This window comes from Amblyomma americanum, chromosome 4 (genome assembly GCF_052857255.1).
Source record: "Amblyomma americanum isolate KBUSLIRL-KWMA chromosome 4, ASM5285725v1, whole genome shotgun sequence".
NCBI classification, from domain to species: Eukaryota; Metazoa; Arthropoda; class Arachnida; order Ixodida; family Ixodidae; genus Amblyomma; species Amblyomma americanum.
Window position 1 is genome coordinate 78,271,732 of NC_135500.1, and position 17,870 is coordinate 78,289,601.

Consider the following 17,870-nt stretch of genomic DNA (forward strand, 5'->3'; position numbering starts at 1 on the left):
GTTTTGACTTAAGGTTTTCATTAGAAAAAACACAAGGCAAACTCATTTTTTGCTTAGCTGTTAGTTAATTTAGTTTAGCTTATTTTAAGGGGGTTTAAAGTCTCAAAGCGACTCCGGCTATGAAGGGCGCCACAGTGAAGGGCTCCGGAAATTTCAACCACCTAGGGTTAATGTGCACTGACATCGCACAGTGCACGGGCCTCTAGAATTTCGCCTCCATCAAAATTTGACTGCCGTGGCAGGCATCGAACCTGCGTTTTTCAGGTCAACAGCCGAGTGCCATAACTACTGAGCCACCGCGGCGGCCGCTTAGCTGTTAGTATTATTACTTCGAGTACACGCACCCAATTTTGGTGGCATGTTTTCTTTTCTGCAATGATGTGAACGGCACTACTACGTCTGAATCACCATGTGATATTCGAATACGACGGCTACATAATTTATAATCAAACTTTTTCTGTCATGCTGTTTCGGCTTCTGTTTCAACAGCTGAACGATGGTTGTGACGTCAAGGAGTGATTTTGTGTCACGTGAGGCATGGAAAAATGTCCATATAATCGCTGCTACATCGTTCTAATTTACTGCAGTGCTGACGCCAGCTTTCCTCAAGAGCCGGAATGACAAAAAATATGGAAGCAGCGATTATATTGCAGTTTTTTCAAGTTTCACATGACCTGTAAGCAAATGTTGGCGTCACAGTCGTCATTTGGCTGTGGAAACAGAAACTGAAACAGCCTGAGGAAGAAATGCGATTATAAATTATTTAGCGGTCGCACGAGAATACTAATACTAGGTGGTAATCCATGTATAATAATGCATTACGCATCATCACAAACAAGAAAACACGCACCCAAAAGTTAAGTGTCTATACTCCTTTAAGTATGTTAACTTGAAAACTTTGCATACAATGCATTTCCACATTTCTATATCAGCATTAACTAGGCTCCCAGCAGAAAGCACATGACAGCAAAATGGCTACACTGTCTCCTCTGCTGTGACGAGAAACTTTATTTTACTTTCTGAAGCTACTGAATGTTTCAAGAGACGCCATACAACAAAGCATTTATTTTAGTACTTTTTCATCTACATGATGTAGCAAAAAGAATTGGGAAATCAAGGACAGGAATTCTTAACATTCAAAGCTGTAACAAATATTTAAATGGCATGTAACGTCCCGCACCTCCATACAGGCTCTGAGACACATTGCAGTGAATATTTATGCTTGGTTAATTCCGTGTGTGAGCAGGTTGTCTTGCATGCACCAAAACCTCAGCAAGTGGACGCTGGCTTGTTGCTGTGTCACTTGCCCATCGAGGCCCTTGACTCTCATTGGTAGACGTTTTTCAGCCACATAGCCTCAGTGCATGCTTGCTGAGGCATAATTCGTGCAGGAGAAAAGAAAACAGTAAAGCTGAAAATGCAACACATTTGTCATGCAGTTGCCTTTTTGCAGTACTGGCGAATTGAAAATCCGTTGCTTCAGAGAGTTGTTTCGAATGCCACCTTCTGCTGCAATTATGACATTAGCCTTTCGGCCCTGACGGTCCCAATTGCAGTGTCAATTGACACCGCATGAGAAATGGTGCCACCACGCAAAAAAAACGAAACATGAACTGGCAATTTTTCACCCAAAGTGAAGTCCGGGCCCACCTACTGCCATCGACATCAGTATTGCGTTTTCTCGAACACTGAATTCACGACGAAGAACAGCAGCAGAGACATCACGGTGAACGCGGAGCCGGGTGAGTTCCAATTTTTTGCAATTGCAGCTACGTAATTCCTTTGGAGTATGTGCCCAGTTTTTTGTATGTTGTGCCTTAGTAGTACATTACTGAGAAGGCATTTGAGTTTTTTTGTTTGCACATGCAGCTTTTTCACAGTGGCATGCTTTTGTCATGTATGATTTTGACACCATGAGAGCTCAACAGTTGCAAAAGGCAGTGTCCGAGTCGATTGTGGCGCTTGTTTTAGAGGCACGATATCCGAATGAATGTTGACGCGGTATGTTAATTACTCCGTTTCTTTTTGTTCACAGGTGCGGGTATCCCTGTGACTTTCTTTTATTCGTGCCACCGAACCCATCCTACACAGCTACAAGCAACAACCAACGTGCTGTTCGAGGAGCTTGGCTTGAGTATAAGCGAATGCTTGGCTTGAGTATAGGCGTGACGCAGACAGAGCCTCCCTAAGCAGCTTGATCTCCTTGACTTCACTCTAAAAGTCACTGAGGCAGTGTCAGCAGCTGGGTTGAAACCTGTGGCACCCAGGAGGGGAAGGCCTTCACTTTCACCATTGCAAGCTTCGAAACACCCAAGAATGGCAGAAAACAGACCTGTCCAGGATGTAAGGTTTGATCAGCTCGGATATTTCCCACTTCACGATGACACAAGAGAAAGAGGGTGCAAGGAAGGCTGCACAGAAAGAACCCACATAATGTACGAGAAATGCAAGGTTCACTTGTGCATAACAAAGTCGCGAAATTGCTTCAGGGATTTCCATGTGCGTGTATAAGACATCTCTTTGATCACTTTGACCATTTTGAATCGCCCTATGTCCTTTTGAATAAAGCTTCTACATCTTTCACTCTGCAACCATTGAGCCCTGATGTAGAGTTTTGACACCATACTTGCGACTCTGTAAGTACTGACTTTATGAAGTTGAAATTTTTTGTGATGTTATTTACGCCCTAAACAAGAAAAGAAAATAAAAAATCAGGGCTGAAAGATGAAGGGTTTATGCAATAAACCATAGCAAAAATTCAACAAAAGCAGCTCTGACCAGGACATGTACCGACAGAAAAGACTATTATGTGCCAACGTAAGGTTGTGAAGCATTGGTAAGTACACAGACTTTCTAGAGGAAGAACTCAACATGCCACATGTCCCAACTTTAGCGCAGCAACTAAAATGCAGTGCACCTTGCTTGCAGGCAACGGTAGCTCACATGATACCCCGTGGCAAAAAAACCTGACCAGCTGCGATGCAGTGCACATGAAAGCTTCGCAAAGACTAGAAAAAGTAAGAAAAATCATCAATTGTGAGGTACGTCCCGAAGCGACACAATGGGTGTGAGGGACACCGTAATGAGGGCCCCTGGATTAATTTCGGCCACCTGAGAATCTGACATTTCACAGGACACAAGTGCCTTTTGCGCTTCACCTTCATCGAAACACGGTCGGTATTGAAGCCGGGCCGTCGGCTCAGTCGTGAAGCGATTTAACTACTGAGCCGGCGCGGCAGGTGTAGAAAAAGTACCGGAACTCCTCCATGATTTTCCATGATATAAGCTCTTTGCCGTCGCATCCATTCCACTACAAAAACCATAGTAGTGCACTTATGTAATGCTAGGCTACAGTAGCTGGCAGATCAAATATTCAGCTCCTGATAGCGCAAAACCTCTAGGAAATTTTTACTCAATGTATGTTAGAGAAAAACGTAGTAACCACACTATAACAATAACAACAGGCCAACTTGCAGTGAGTGAAGTGTCCTAAACCACTGCCTAAATTTCAACGCGAGCATACAAGCACGCAGAAATGTTCACACTTGTATCGCTTTTTCGCCCTTTATTTGGATACTGAACGTCGAACATGGACATAATAATGCACGTAGAGTATGCTGAACTTATTTTCGACTTCATTTGCGAGTACCAACACATCAAGAGCCAAATTCAAGCTAGACAGTGCCACATTTCAAGCAGAGCGCCATACAAGTGCATATCGCCGAATGACTGGGAAGTTGAAGTACCCAGCATGCTTTGCGGCTTGTTCAGATTGAGCACGACCTATTGCTTTCTCGTGCCACCACACAGGACCACCGACAACAGTGTGGATTTTTTTGCAGAATTTGAAATGTTTTTCGAAAATAAAATTTACTTTCCATAAAATTTGAGAAATGATTCGTAAAATCGTAATACAGGTCCAAATTATTATTATTATTATTATTACCATCTTCATTATTATATAGTACTGCCACTCTCAGCCAAGAGCCTAGCAGACGAACATGAACAATGATTTCTTGTTCGTGCAAAAGTACACGTATGAGTAATACAAATAATAGAGAAACGACACAATTCATCGAAATACAAGCGATAAGGTAATACAAAAATACAATAAAACAATGTCGAATATAATAAACAACGGCTGTGCATGTCACAAAAAAAAACAGAATGGGAAATTTTAAACAACAAGCAAATATATTTCAATTCTACTTATTGTAAGTGTTATTTAAAGGAGAATCGGGAACAAACATTAGAAGACCTTAATAATCTTTTGTGATGAGCTCTAGCTGTGAAACAAACCAGGATAATGAATTTGTCATTGTTGATGATGAGCTAAGTTCATTCCATTCTCTGATTATGCAAGGAAGAAATGAGTACCTGAATGTGTCGTTAGAGAAAGAATACTCAGCGTATCCTCGTGTTCATGCCGTGTTTTTCTAGATTGCGAATATGAAATGTACTGAGTGATCTCCATTTTATACAGACGATGCAGAATTTGACAAAGAAACTTTAGTTGACATTGTTTTGCTCTCGTCGGTAGTGTGTTAAAGCCTGAACAGGCTAAGAGACATCAGGGTGAGTCAGTAAGTCGACATTTGCTGTGAATGAACCTTGAAGGCATACAAAGGTTTAGCTATGTTAGTTGCTGTTTAAGGAAACCAAGCTGTGTTAGCGTATTCTAAAATAGGTCTCACAAAATTCATACATTTTATGGAAAATTCAGAAGACTTGGCAGATCTGCAATTATGGTGTGTGCCTGTGCTGTTTGGGACCCTTATGTTGGGAGCCATTGTGCTACACTGGAGTGCGTTCAAAATCAAGCAGCGTGGTTTGGTTCAAATAAGTATTGTTTTAACGTTTGCAGTACCTATATCAGGCAGGAGCTGAACTTGGACTCACTGGAGGAGAGCAGACAGTGAATTAAGTTAGAATTTCTCTACCACATCTATTTCAATAAAACTGCTATTAACCCCGCTGCCACCGCATTTCTTATTCACCGCATTTCTTATTGAGGTGTGACCACGAATAGAAAATATGCGAGAGAAAATGCCGTACTGATGCTTTCAAGCACTCCTTCTTTCCGCATGCCATCAACAAATGGAACAAGCTGCCCTATCGGGTCATCGAATGCCAGTCCGAGGCTAAGTCCTGAGCAATGCCGTTAAACTTAAGATATTCTCAGTTGCTGCTTTCCCCTTTTTATTTATTTCATGTTCTTTGTTCCCTCATTGCCAGAACATTGACTGATGCGAATGCACAGTTTTTTGCTCTTCATTGTATCTGTGTATGTATGCATCAGAGCGGACGTTTGGGCAAGGTGTCTTTGTGTCCCCTCTTGTCTATCTGTTTCGTTCAGTGCTTGTGGTGTCTCTCCCCCTTTCTTTGTGCTTTGTTCTTCTTTGCTCTGGTTTCCATTATGCATGTATCCCCCTGCAATTATGCCTTCAAGGTTCCCCAGAAAATGTAAATAAATAAATGGTGCACGAATGCCTTGTACTGGCAACACGCAAGGCTCATGCTTCGTGATTGCGGAATAACCGCTCTTGAGCCCGCTACAACAAAACAAACGAGAACACCTTGGTTCGAAGACGCCAGGCTTTTTGTTTTTTTATTATTCAAAATTCACATTTGCCTTGCACCAAAATCCAAAAGCAGAAAGATGCCCTCTCTTTTGCATTCAATTCATGAAGACTGCGATGCAAATCAGTTCCCATAAATCTGTGACATCAATCAATGTGATGCCCGATGAGCGTTTCAGAACAACAATTCTGTCCGTTGTGTGAATCCACCTTCAAGAGCGGCTGAGCATGTTAGCTAAAAAATTTTTCCGAACCTTGGCCCGCCAAGTCTTACTGTTGACAGTCTTGTTTCGCACAAAAAGCCACTCTGATGGCTTAGGTGAACCATATTTTTGTACTTTGCTGGTATAGCTCTGTGAATAAATATTCTTATCATTATAATGACCAAAACCCACTCACCATTTGCTGTGTCCTCGAATATGCTTTGCTGTCTGATAGCATGGTTGCCCAACTTACCCCATACATCCACTCCTCGCTGTAAAAGCAGTGTGATAATAACATAAGTAATGCTTTACCTCACTCAGAACCACCAAGAGGCACGCATGCAATTGGCAAATGACAAAAGTGGGCTACATATTGGAGATTTTCACAAAATCAACGCCACGCTGCAGTGGTGCACAAACTAGTCTAAGAAGGATCGATACGCACGGAAACATCATATTGGGAGTGCTAAGTTGTTATATTTTTCGTATCAAAAATATATACCTTAAGGGCACTGTCAAATGGATATTTTCATGCTAACGAGATACTAGAACAACTATATGGCACTGCCCAATTTTTCTGATGCGAGTGATGTAGAGAGAGCAAAGACAATGAAAGCGCAGCCCATATCAAGCACTGAGCCTATATTCTAAAAAGATTGTTTTCCTGGTCTAGAAGGGCCTACGTAAATATGAGGCTCTATTTCTTAAACTTCACTGAGCGCACATGAGTAATGAGCACATCTCAAAGGCGAAGAGTTGTGCACGACAGTCTGTAATTGAGGGCCTCATTACGGCATGTGTGTATGATAATATAGTGCTCTGCTATCCATGGAGAATTGGAGGAGGGTGATATGTGATTTCATTCGAATCCAGTCTCATCCTGATTCTTTTTGCACATTTAATTCCCTATGCTCCGACTGCCACTGGAATTAGGCAGACCGATGTGCAAATGTCATGAATAGAATAAAATTGGATGAAAATTCAGTCATACCGGCCTTGCATTCACCGCATGCCTTTCATACTGCTTACGAACAAATTCAGAGCACAAGGTGCAGGAAATTGCGCAGAGAAGACAGCGCGCGGAAAAGGACAACCTCATTATTCTCACTTACCACCTGTGTATGATTGTAAATCTATAGTCATACTTAACACAGCTTAGGGCTAATAAAATTTATGAGCATGGAAAAAGGCAGTAGGGCACAGCTTGATCAATTGAAACTCAAGCGACAGTGACTGGGAAGTTTTTGTAGCTTGTTCTCTGCGAAGCAGCATTGCAATGTGACAATCGTTGGTTCTTCCTTACATCGCCTTCCGATTTTAAGATTCACTCATTGTACAAAGGCCTTCAACGTTTATGCCATGAATTTTAAATCCCCTCCAAAGCGCACATTGACTGCCTACCACTCCACTTTCACGCCAGCCGCTTTCAAACAAAAGAGCTATTTCATCCACGTCTCTCGTTCATTTTCTTTTTTTACACCGCCAAGAAAAAAAGTGGTTCGATTCCACAAGGTTGCCACCATCGGCCAACAAGAGCGAGATGAACACAAAATTTTAAAACAAGCGTGGTCCTACACAGGCTGACCCTGGGAGGAGCCTTCGGTAGTGCCACCATATGGTTATCGGATGTTAGGAGCATTCCCTATGAAAAGGTACTTTCTTTTCTTTATATTCCTCTACACCAATCTGTCAAACTTCTTGCTTTCTTTATTCCCAAGCAAGCGATACATGCTCGGGGAACGAATGGAAGTAAAAAGCCGCATCATATGGCTTGACAAGCTCCCATCACCTATGCGTATTGGCAGGGCAATGCAGGCAACAGTACAATGGTGGAAAACACATACTTAATGTACACAGTTTACAATTCAGGGCAACATGAAACGGAAAATTACAATGATGAATAAAAGAAAGAACTTCAAAGAAACAGAGAATCAACGAAACCCAGCAAACACCTGGGAAGGATATCGTGAAACGCATGTACATCAGCGTGAACTCTGGCGTGAACTGTGAAGAAAATTATAGAGCACACACATTTTGTAAGAACCCTGTTATTGACAGTGACTGAACAAACTAGTTTTGTATATGCTTAAATGAATGAAGCAATTAATATGCTGATATTATATTAACTTGCTAGTATTATCTATAAATTCATTTTTCTTTACACATAAATTCCTTGACTTTTATGTTTGATCAATTTTTAAACCTGAATTTGCATCCTTACGTCACTGCCCTGCTTTTGAGCCACCATTGTTTCAACTGCTTTTTGCTAACGTCTACTGCAGATTCATTCACTTCACCTTTATTCTCTCTAAACCTTAGGCCGTCTCTGAGAATGACTGTGCCTGTAATGAATATCTGGACAGATACTGTCACATTCTTGCAAAATATGTCCAATTGTTTCTATGGATCTACTGCCTACTACACACGTGTCATCTTCTTGATTAAATTTATTTTTGCAGCTTTGTGTTCTAAGACACCCTGATCTTATTTCAAATAGTAGGGCCCTACCTCAAGACTATCATAGAAAGATTCCTACCTGATTTGCCTTTTCTGATTTCAATATAGTTCTATAGTTTGCAACTTTTCGACTGAATTAGTCAATTACCTTCTGCATTTTTTGCCCGTTGCTGAAAGCTCTTTGTCTCACTGTCCTTTGTTTCTTGCATACTTCCTAGTTATTTTTCTAGTCCTTCTTTGCCATTGTTAGACAACACTCAAGCAGTATAAGTAATTAAATATCTTAGCTGCTTACCTGTTATTGTCGAATTTCCTCAGACGTTCATAGAATATTTCACTCAGAGCATACTGCGGTTCGAACGATGCTCAGCCCATGACCCCCTGTACTGCCTTGCGTGTGATATTGCCATAGGCACATGGTGCTAATCTGTCAACAGCTCTAAGGTTTATTTCTAGGCATGAGTGAACTTCCGCCCCGAGGCAAAAACCCACATTCCCGAAGTAAGCCCTGGCTCCATTATTCGTTTTCAAATACCTCTCAGTACTTCATACCTGTTGTACCACCATAATGCCCTATGTTTCATTATCACAGCATCTCTTCACCTAGAAAACTTTTTGCGCTTTTCTAAGTACATCTATCCTTTATTTACCGATATCCCAAGATATATATATTAAGAGAGCGATAACTCATTGGCATCCACCCAAGCACAGCCATTCGTCTACAAAGGAAATCTTTCATGGAAGCTGTTAGTTTTCCTTTGTAGCTGTATGGCTGCACTTGGGTGGATGTCAATTAGTAATTATTCCCTTATGACCACACCCCAAGACATTTGCAATCTGCCAGCCCGAGTATCTCATGGCCTGGCATTGTAAGCATCTCACCAGTGGAATTCCTTTATTTATTATTTATTTATTTATTAATACCTCAAAGGCCCCATTGAAGGGGTATTACATGAGGGAGTGGGCAACAGGGTATAACATTGCTTCAGTTGATGATTTGAATAGTGATAGATCAGAATGAAGCACGACGTGGCCGGGCAAGTCATTCCAGCCCTTCGCAGTGTGTCAAAAAATAAGAACAGATGACCAGATGTGCGGGCAGGCGGAGGATAGGTGGTCTTTTCATGGTTCGTGCGGCTTGAGGTGCAGTAGGCTGGGATGATAACAGACTAGTGCGGAACATGATAATAGAACTTGTGATATAGACATAATATTGCGATGTGACGTCGGCTAGTTAAACTTATGAGATGAGCATTGCGTTTTAGTTTGGTGACACTTTCATGATAACAATAAGCAGAGAAGATGAACCTAGCGGTGCCGTTTTTTTTTATTATTTTGATTAGGATCCCAGATAGCTCATGCATACTCAAGTTTAGGCCGTACAAATGTTAGATAGGCTAGTGAATTCAACGATGGTGGTGCTAGACGTAACATTCGCCGAAGCTGCCCGAAGATGCAATTTGCTTCCTTTCAGATTTGTGTGACATGGTACGACCACCTAAGACCATGTGCTAAATAAAGGCCTAAGCATTTATAAGTTAAGTTGTTACAGCAGTGATTTCTGAGTTAGCAATGAAGTACTTTGAAGATCGATCAAGAGTGATGCCTGTGGAAGGAAAGGAGAGAACTTTCTTCACATTAAGCAGCATTTGCCATTTATCACACCAAGATGATATGCAATCTATGTCAGATTGAAGGAGCTGATGATCATTGTTAGTGAGTATAGGATGGTAAACACAATCATCAACGAACAAGCGTGAGTTGCTGGGTTGTTTATATAAATAAGAAAAGAAGGGGCCCGAAGACCATGCCTGGGGGTACCCCAGAAATAACAGAGGAGCAGGAAGATGGACATTTATTAGCAAAAACAAACTGTTGCCGGTTAGTTAGAAAGTTACGAATCCAGGCAAGAACAAGGGAATTGAGATTAAAATGTGAGAGTTTCAAAAAAAGCTGTTTGTGTGGAACTTTGTCAAAGGCTTTTTTGAAGTCTAAAAAGAGGGTGCTGTACGTCCTCAAACTTAACTGCGCTAGAAGTAGATCCTAGAATGCCACCTTCATCTCCACAAGTATTACTCAGAGTCTGTAAATCTTCCTGGCTATCAGATAGTAGTACAATACAATACTGGATCAATTAGGGTGCACCACTAGATCATGAGAACCATCAATAGAAGAACACTTAAGAGAACTCCATACCTTGTTCCCGGTAAAAATAACCTCTTAACTCTTCGCATTCATGTTATTTATTCAACACCAATAGGCACATTAATTCTCACAACTTAAGATTTAAAAGCGGAACGATTTTTTTGCTGCAACTTTATTCAACACGCCATCATCAACAACAAAAAGCACACCACAATCACCATTTGGAAGCGAATGACCGCGTATGAAATACAGTCTTCACATCATCACAGTTTGTTTGCAAAGACAGCTGATCGCGGTGACACCCACATACCATTTTTTTTACTTTTCTAGCTCATGAAAACCTCGTTTAGTGATAGCAGATTCTTTGTCACTAAAATGTGGCAGCCTATCAATACATGATAAGCTGAATTTGTCCTCAGTCTCCCTTCAAACATGATGTTGACAGGTCCCCGTGAACGAGGTAGCTCTGCATTTAACAAGGTGAGCACCTGTCCTGCAGCTACAAGCAGTGTCCAATGCACTGTAAGGCATCTTTCATGCAATGCAGGCTCTACTTTTCTCACACACCTTTCTCGAATCACCTATATGTCCGATTCCTCTCATTTCCCTACTCCTAATAAGTTTGACGTCTGCGCTAAGAGACAAAAGTGGGCAATGCAATTAGTGATATGGATAACATACTTAAAGTAGCCAGAGAGTTCTGCACAAATCTATACAGAAGCCAATGTAATCAGAATGCTAATGAGAGAGTCAGCAGCGCACAGCAATGCGTCATCCCGCCAGTGACAAAAGAGGAAGTAAAGAAAGCCTTAGGAGTAATGCGAAAAATGAAAGCAGCTGGTGAGGATCAGGTAACAGCAGGTCTCTTGAAGGAAGGAGGGGAGATTGTGCTTGAAAAATTAGCCACCCTGTGACCACGAGCGTACCAGAAGCTTGGAAGAAAGTTAACATTATCTTAAACTTAAAGGACTACAGACACCTAAATCTACTGCAAGTTTTCTTCTTTCAAGTGATGCTTTAGACATTAGAATACATGGATCACTGCGTGGTTTTTACCTACAACCACTAAGTAATATATAGTTGAATTTCTTCTTTCATGACGATGAATAAGTATGCCTTTGGAGACACTTTGACATAGACCTTTCATTGCTCTACAAGTGTTTATTAAACCAAAATAGCCTGACATTCAATAAAATAAAAAGCACATATAAAATTAACGGACTTGAATCCACCCAGTGTCCAAGGCACGGGCAAATCCTGTACTGCACGCCAATTCTCACAGAAATGACTTGCACTACTTTGCACTCGCCAAAATGAATAGCATTAAGCAATGAATGAAGTTCTAAGCCCAATTTGTTTCTCCAAAAGTGTGTACACAGGCATGACATGATGGTCAAATGTTGAGGGGAAACACCTAAGATGGAGTAGATTTGTAATAAGGGAATAATTACTCATTGGCATCCACCCAAGCGCAGCCATACGGCTAGAAAGGAAAGCTGTATAGCTTTCTCAGAAACTTCGCAGTTAAAAGAAAAATTTGTTCTGGTACATGGTTCGACCCGGGACTATCGCTTCATCAGTGAAGTTGCTCTACTGAGGCAACTGGGATAGCAAGCTTATGGTAGGGCGAGGGCGAATTTTGTAATTTTTGTAACTTATGGAGCAGACTTGTAACTCCGCCTTAGAGGTTTCCCCTAAACATTTGACCAACACTGTTCCCACTTTGAGTTACTGATCAATTCGGTCTTGCCCTACCATAAGCTTGCCGTCCCAGTTAGCTCAGTTGGTAAAGCGACTGCTCTGGTGAAGCGGTGGTCCTGGGTTCGAACCCCAGACCAGGACGAATTTTTCTTCAAATGCGAAGTTTCTGAGAAAGCTGTAGAGCTTTCCTTTGTAGCCATATGGCTGCGCTTGGGTTGATGCCAATGAGCAATGATTCCCTTAATAGACACGACATGAATGTAAATTATACGTGTAAAATTTAGCAATACATGTCCTGTCTTAAAAGAGACTAAAACAAGCAGCACCATTATTAGCAAAAAAAAAAAATGCTGGAAGGGCACTCAACTTCCAATCCTGCAAAGCAAACATGATGATGAAGATGAATGTTTATGGTGCAAGGGCAGCTTTGGCCAAAGAGCACCATGGCACAAGGTAGTTTTCATTTCACAAGGTGGGGTCAAAGACCCATTTCCCAAGCATTTCACCCTAAGAAGCCGAGCACCAGGCAGGGGAAAGCTTGTGCCCACTGTATCACCGGTGGGTACTTGGCGACACTGAGGATCGAACCCCGCACCTCCCGCATACGAGGCGGATGCTCAAACCACTAGGCCACCGCTGCGGTGCAAAGCAAAGTCTGGCAAATTTAATGCTTTGGTTTAAATACCTTTCCTGCTTCATAATGGTTTTAAGTGCACAAAGATTATACAAAGGACACAAAGATGTACAATGCACGAAGAAGTGGTACCCTAAATCTTAGCTCTTTTAAGTTTTCCAGCAAATTGTTGGTACTTGTTTGACAAGAAGCTGCACTGACTACATTATCACTAGGCCGCCAGAGGAGGAGGAGGAAGAGGAAATCATTTATTAAGAGCCTAAATACTGGGTGGGTTCAGTAGGAGAACCCACTAGGTCACCATCATAATCCGGTCCCTTTCAACCAACGATTTCTGGTCGAGGGGAGTATGGCTATGAAGGGTTGCCTCCCAGCACTCTAGGCTGCCAGAACATGATAAAGTTGGTTGCATTACAAAAGAAAAAGTTGCAGATCACTATCATGTTAGTCTATCAGTCCTTGGAAATGAAGGCATGAAAGAAAATCACTCGGCAAAAGAGAAATATGTACCCAACTCCAGAAAAGTAGGCGAATATGTGAAGAAATTTTGACTGGGAATCACTGACAGAATATGACCATTTACAAGTCTATGATTTACTTGGTGAAAAATATTAGACATTTATGCTTTGTCCAAAACAAAAATCTGGCTGAAACGCAGAAATAAAGCCAGCCCCTGGACAAATGAGTAAATAATAGAGCTCAGTCACACAAAAAGCATATTAACGAGGTGCCAGAGCGATCTCAATGATACGGCTTTGAGGGAGGAATTCAAGCAATTAAGAAACAAAATAACAGCAAAAATATGGTTAGAAAAGAAGAGGTACCACGGAAAATAATTTTCACGCAGCTGCCAAAACATGAGACGAACCTGCAGCTTGGTAAATAACAATGGAAGACCCCTTAAAGGGGCTCTGAAAGGGGCTCTAATAAAGTTGCGGTATGCCTGGGATGTTGAAGCACGCCGCTTCAAGAATACTGGTCAGCAAGAATTTTTTTAATGCACTTTGCAGAAGCTGGGTTAACTGTCATCAAAATTTGGATTTCAGAGTCTTCGCACCTTTCCCTTTCCTCTCGTCATTTTTTGCACGCTGGAAGGTCGGTCGGCGCTCCTCTGCTGGACCAACCTCCGAGAGCGGAGCTTCCTGACCAGCCGGGGTTACACGGCTTATTGGCCACGGCCATGGTAGCTGCCTGACGTCACAAAATAATCTAACCAATAGCCACCTCTCAACTTGTATACGCAGGTGCGAGCGACGGAGGAGGGTGCGAGCATGAAAAAGTCGCCAGAAAGGGCTCGCCAACTTCCGCGAGTGATTGTGGGTCCTCTGCTGCGTGTAGAGACGTATTATTTGGCTCAGGTTTTCATGACCACACAGTGTAGTGATTGAGCGAGTTGGTGCGCTCTCCTCGGAAGGTGCTTCAGAGCGCTTTTAAGAAAAGTTTTGATGTCACTCTCCAAGAAGCTTTTTCATCCACATCATTGCAGACACTTGCAAATGTGTTTAATAAGAATTTTGTTGACCCCGCTCGTAAGCTCCGTTTTCAGAATCCACACCTCTCCATTAGCAGATATTCACTCTGCATAATTGCCAACAGTGGATGAAAATGAATTATGGAAAATAGTTTCGTCAATACCAACTACAAAATCAACAGATATTAGCAGCATTATAATAGCGACACTGTGTGGAATTTTGCACAACTTAACAAGCTACGGCTCTACACGATGAACAAAACACTGAGCACTGGTCTAACTTCGAAGGGAATGAAGATAAGTGTAGTAAGACCTCTACATAAGAAAGGATAAAAAATTAAGTAGAAAACTAGACCAATACCAATGCTATCTACTCTTGCTTGCATACTAAAGAAGACTGTTTACAAGACTATGATTAGCTTGTGTAATAGGTTTGATTTATTGGACCCAGCCCAGTGCAAGCTTTGGAGCAGGTTAAGTATAACACATCTTTTAGAAAATTTTAATGTCTTCATTTGCAATGCAAATATAACATACTCCTTAGCCTTTTCATCGATAGACAAGAGGCATTCAATATGATAGATCATGAATTACTTTTGGTCAAACTCTATAATTTTGGTTTTCGGGGTATGTTCCAGTCATTTCTTCAAGATTACTTCGCCGATCGTGCTCAGTATGTTTGTGCTGCCAACTCATTTAGTTCAATACTTGACTTCAAACAGGCGTTTCACAGGGCTCAGTCATAGGACCTTTCCTGTTCAATATTTACAAAAATGGCCTGGGTTGTCTCCCACTCAAATCAAAAATTTATTTCTATGCGGATGATACAGCCCTTGCTCTCCCCAGTGCAAGGTATGATGAAGCAGCGCATGTTATTCAATAAAACATAGCTCTCCTTTTAGACTGGTTTGCTACGAATAGAATATTTGTATGCAAATCAAAAACAAAGCTAATCTGTTTCCATAGTCCACACAAAAACCTAATTCTGAACAAATCCATTTATCTACATGGAATTAGCTGCCAACACTGTGTTTGCCACCCGTTGAAATCAGAAAAAACTATGAAATATCTTGATTTTACATTCGACGACACCTTATTCTGGGGTGAACAAATTGATTAAGTAGCAAAATGGTTACGAGCTGTTCGCGCACAACTGTATACATTAAATTCTTCATGTAATCTGCCAGTGAGGAAAATGGTGTAGAAATCCCTGGGCAAATCTGTCATAAATTACGGAATTACAATTTATGGGTTTGCTTCTGCATGCAAGTTCAAAGTACCAAATCGCATCATTCATGATGCAATAGTCTTACTTACGGCACCGAATATCCCGAAGAAAATTTCTTAAATATCATGCACGGATTAGACATTCTTTTCACTCCAAAGCAGTGCGTGTTCAACATCTTGTGCAAAAATTATATTTCTTTTGCCTTCAAAACTGACATATTAAAACGCGTGCTCTTCAGTGCACAGAATATTATGTGTTACCCCGAAATTTTACTAAATATGGCAGAAAGACTCTTAAGATTTTATATGCCGTTTCACTTCAACCAGCTTGTGTATGGTTGCTGCATTTAAATTTCAGTTCAGTTAAAAAGCTCCTAAGAATGTGGCTATCAGCTCATATATAATGATGGAAATGTACAGCGCAAACAAAAACGAGGACACAAGGAAGACACATGGAACAAACCAGAGCTCGTGTGTTCCATGTGTTTTCCTTGTGTCCTAGTCTTTGTTTACGCTGTACATTTCCATCATGAATCACCAACATGACCAGACTGCCAGCTTAGTCACATATAATCTTTCCTGTTTTAACTGTCACTGATTTCTACCTTTTCTATTCTTAGTGATTCTATTCTATTTCATTCTATTTCAAGCAATATCTTCTTGAAGTGTGTTGTTTGTTATTTTTGTTTGGAAAGAAGATTACACAATTTTTTTCCCCTTTGAGATAGACATCTATCTTTGTACATGTACTACCTGCACGTTTGAACTTTGCATGATCAGTCTACGTTGTCACAGTGAACGTTTGTTAAAGTTGTTTTGCGACGATGTCTGTTTATATCAAGCAATATCATTTTGAAGTGTCTCGTTTTCTTTTTAGATTCTATTCTTTGTACTCTCAGGAAGTTGAATACACTTTTTTTTTTTTAACATCTTTCCTGGTAAATGTGCTCCGTACACGTGTGCACTTTACGCGGAACCACTACCCTCTCACAGTGGCCTTTCGATAAAGTTTTTTAGCAATGCACCTGGACTACCCAGCTTCGCACACAAGCGACACCACACTTATGCGAGCTGGACACAAACTGTATGTTCTATGAATAGAAACCTTATTTATTTATTATTTATCAAACTCAGTTAAAAACAAAGCGCCGTCAACAGTGCCTGACATGGTGGAACGACAACCAAAAACTACCGGTGCCACTGTGCAGCTACAAGAAATGGAAAAGACACTGAGAAAAACACCAGCATGAACATGCAGACAAGCAACTTGTCGCATCTCGTTATCTTGTCGGTTCATGTTCTCGCGTGGCTGCGCGAAGCCACCGGTACTTTTTGGGTGTTGCTCCATCGTTTCTGATTAGGTTGCCCATACTTGCACCTGCTTTATTCGAGAAAGCGAGAACATTACAACGGCACCAAGAGTAATGTAAAATGTAAACGGGCAGGGAACAAACTGTGTGCTGTGACACATCGCACCTCCGCATAGTGATACAAAGTGGCTCACTCCAGAACGCCGATTCATATTAATAATTCGCTTTCCCACTTTACCATCACTTGTGTGCAGCCGTCTGTCACACGCAAACGAAACGCGCTTCCGAGTCAAGAAATCAAACCAAGTGTTCGAACGCGACGACGAAATGCTATCGCAGAATCAACTTTTCGCAGTCGCAGAAGCCTGTCGAGCACTTTAATAAAACGGAGCATAAGGACACTAATGTGAGGCTCGTTAAAAAGTTAATTCGGAGCAACAAAAGTAATGAAAGTTACCTTGATCGCACGCCGCGGTGTCGCCGCAAACAAACTTTTCCACGTCACTCGTCACTGTGTTTGGAGAGGTCCCTAGATGTTACAGTTAATGCACTCCATGGCTAGAGTGCCACCCTAGCTTCGCCATGGGATGGCAAATCAATCCCGTAGCACACAATACTCCAGGCACAATAACACGTGCTGCACTGCTCAGCCGGAGTAGCGACTCCACCAAACTCGGTTAGAAAACGAAGCGAAAACACGGGACACAAGAAGAGGCAACATGACGCCTCTTCTTCTGTTCCGTGTCGCGGTGCTGACAGGCTCTCCAAACTACACTGCAGTCCACCAGCTCCAACAGCCCAACAAAACTTCAACGGCCACTGCACCACTGTACTAGTGTGAACTATAAGAACTAGAGTGTCTGAAACGCCTAGGCCGCCTGTGTATAAAAATTGAGGCAAAAAAAAAAAGGATAATTACCGCTAGGATCGCTGCGAACGTTATCCTTCTAACAGGCACAGAGAGAGCTCTGTGGAAAACAGGGATGCTGACGAAAGCGGCACTGGGAACATACAGGATTTTTAAGCAGGAAATTGCCAAAGAAAATATCTATGATGATTGTAGGGGAAGCTCTTTGTTGTTCGAGGCCAGGACGGGAGTTTGCGGACTAAGACATATAAAGTCAGGCACCACGAGATAGACAC

The 17,870-nt window shown here is 41.7% G+C and overlaps 1 long non-coding RNA gene and 1 other non-coding gene across 2 annotated transcripts; one reads left to right on the forward strand and one right to left on the reverse strand.

Annotated features, from left to right (window-relative positions):
- Positions 1–1,077: 1,077 nt before the first annotated feature.
- Positions 1,078–17,566, reverse strand: LOC144128065 (uncharacterized). The gene is made up of 3 exons (XR_013313674.1): positions 17,185–17,566; positions 5,979–6,054; positions 1,078–2,332 (listed from the first exon to the last, which is right to left on the reverse strand). It is a non-coding gene; the product is annotated as an uncharacterized LOC144128065 (long non-coding RNA).
- Positions 12,153–12,226, forward strand: TRNAT-GGU (transfer RNA threonine (anticodon GGU)). The gene has a single exon. It is a non-coding gene; the product is annotated as a tRNA-Thr (tRNA).
- Positions 17,567–17,870: the final 304 nt, after the last annotated feature.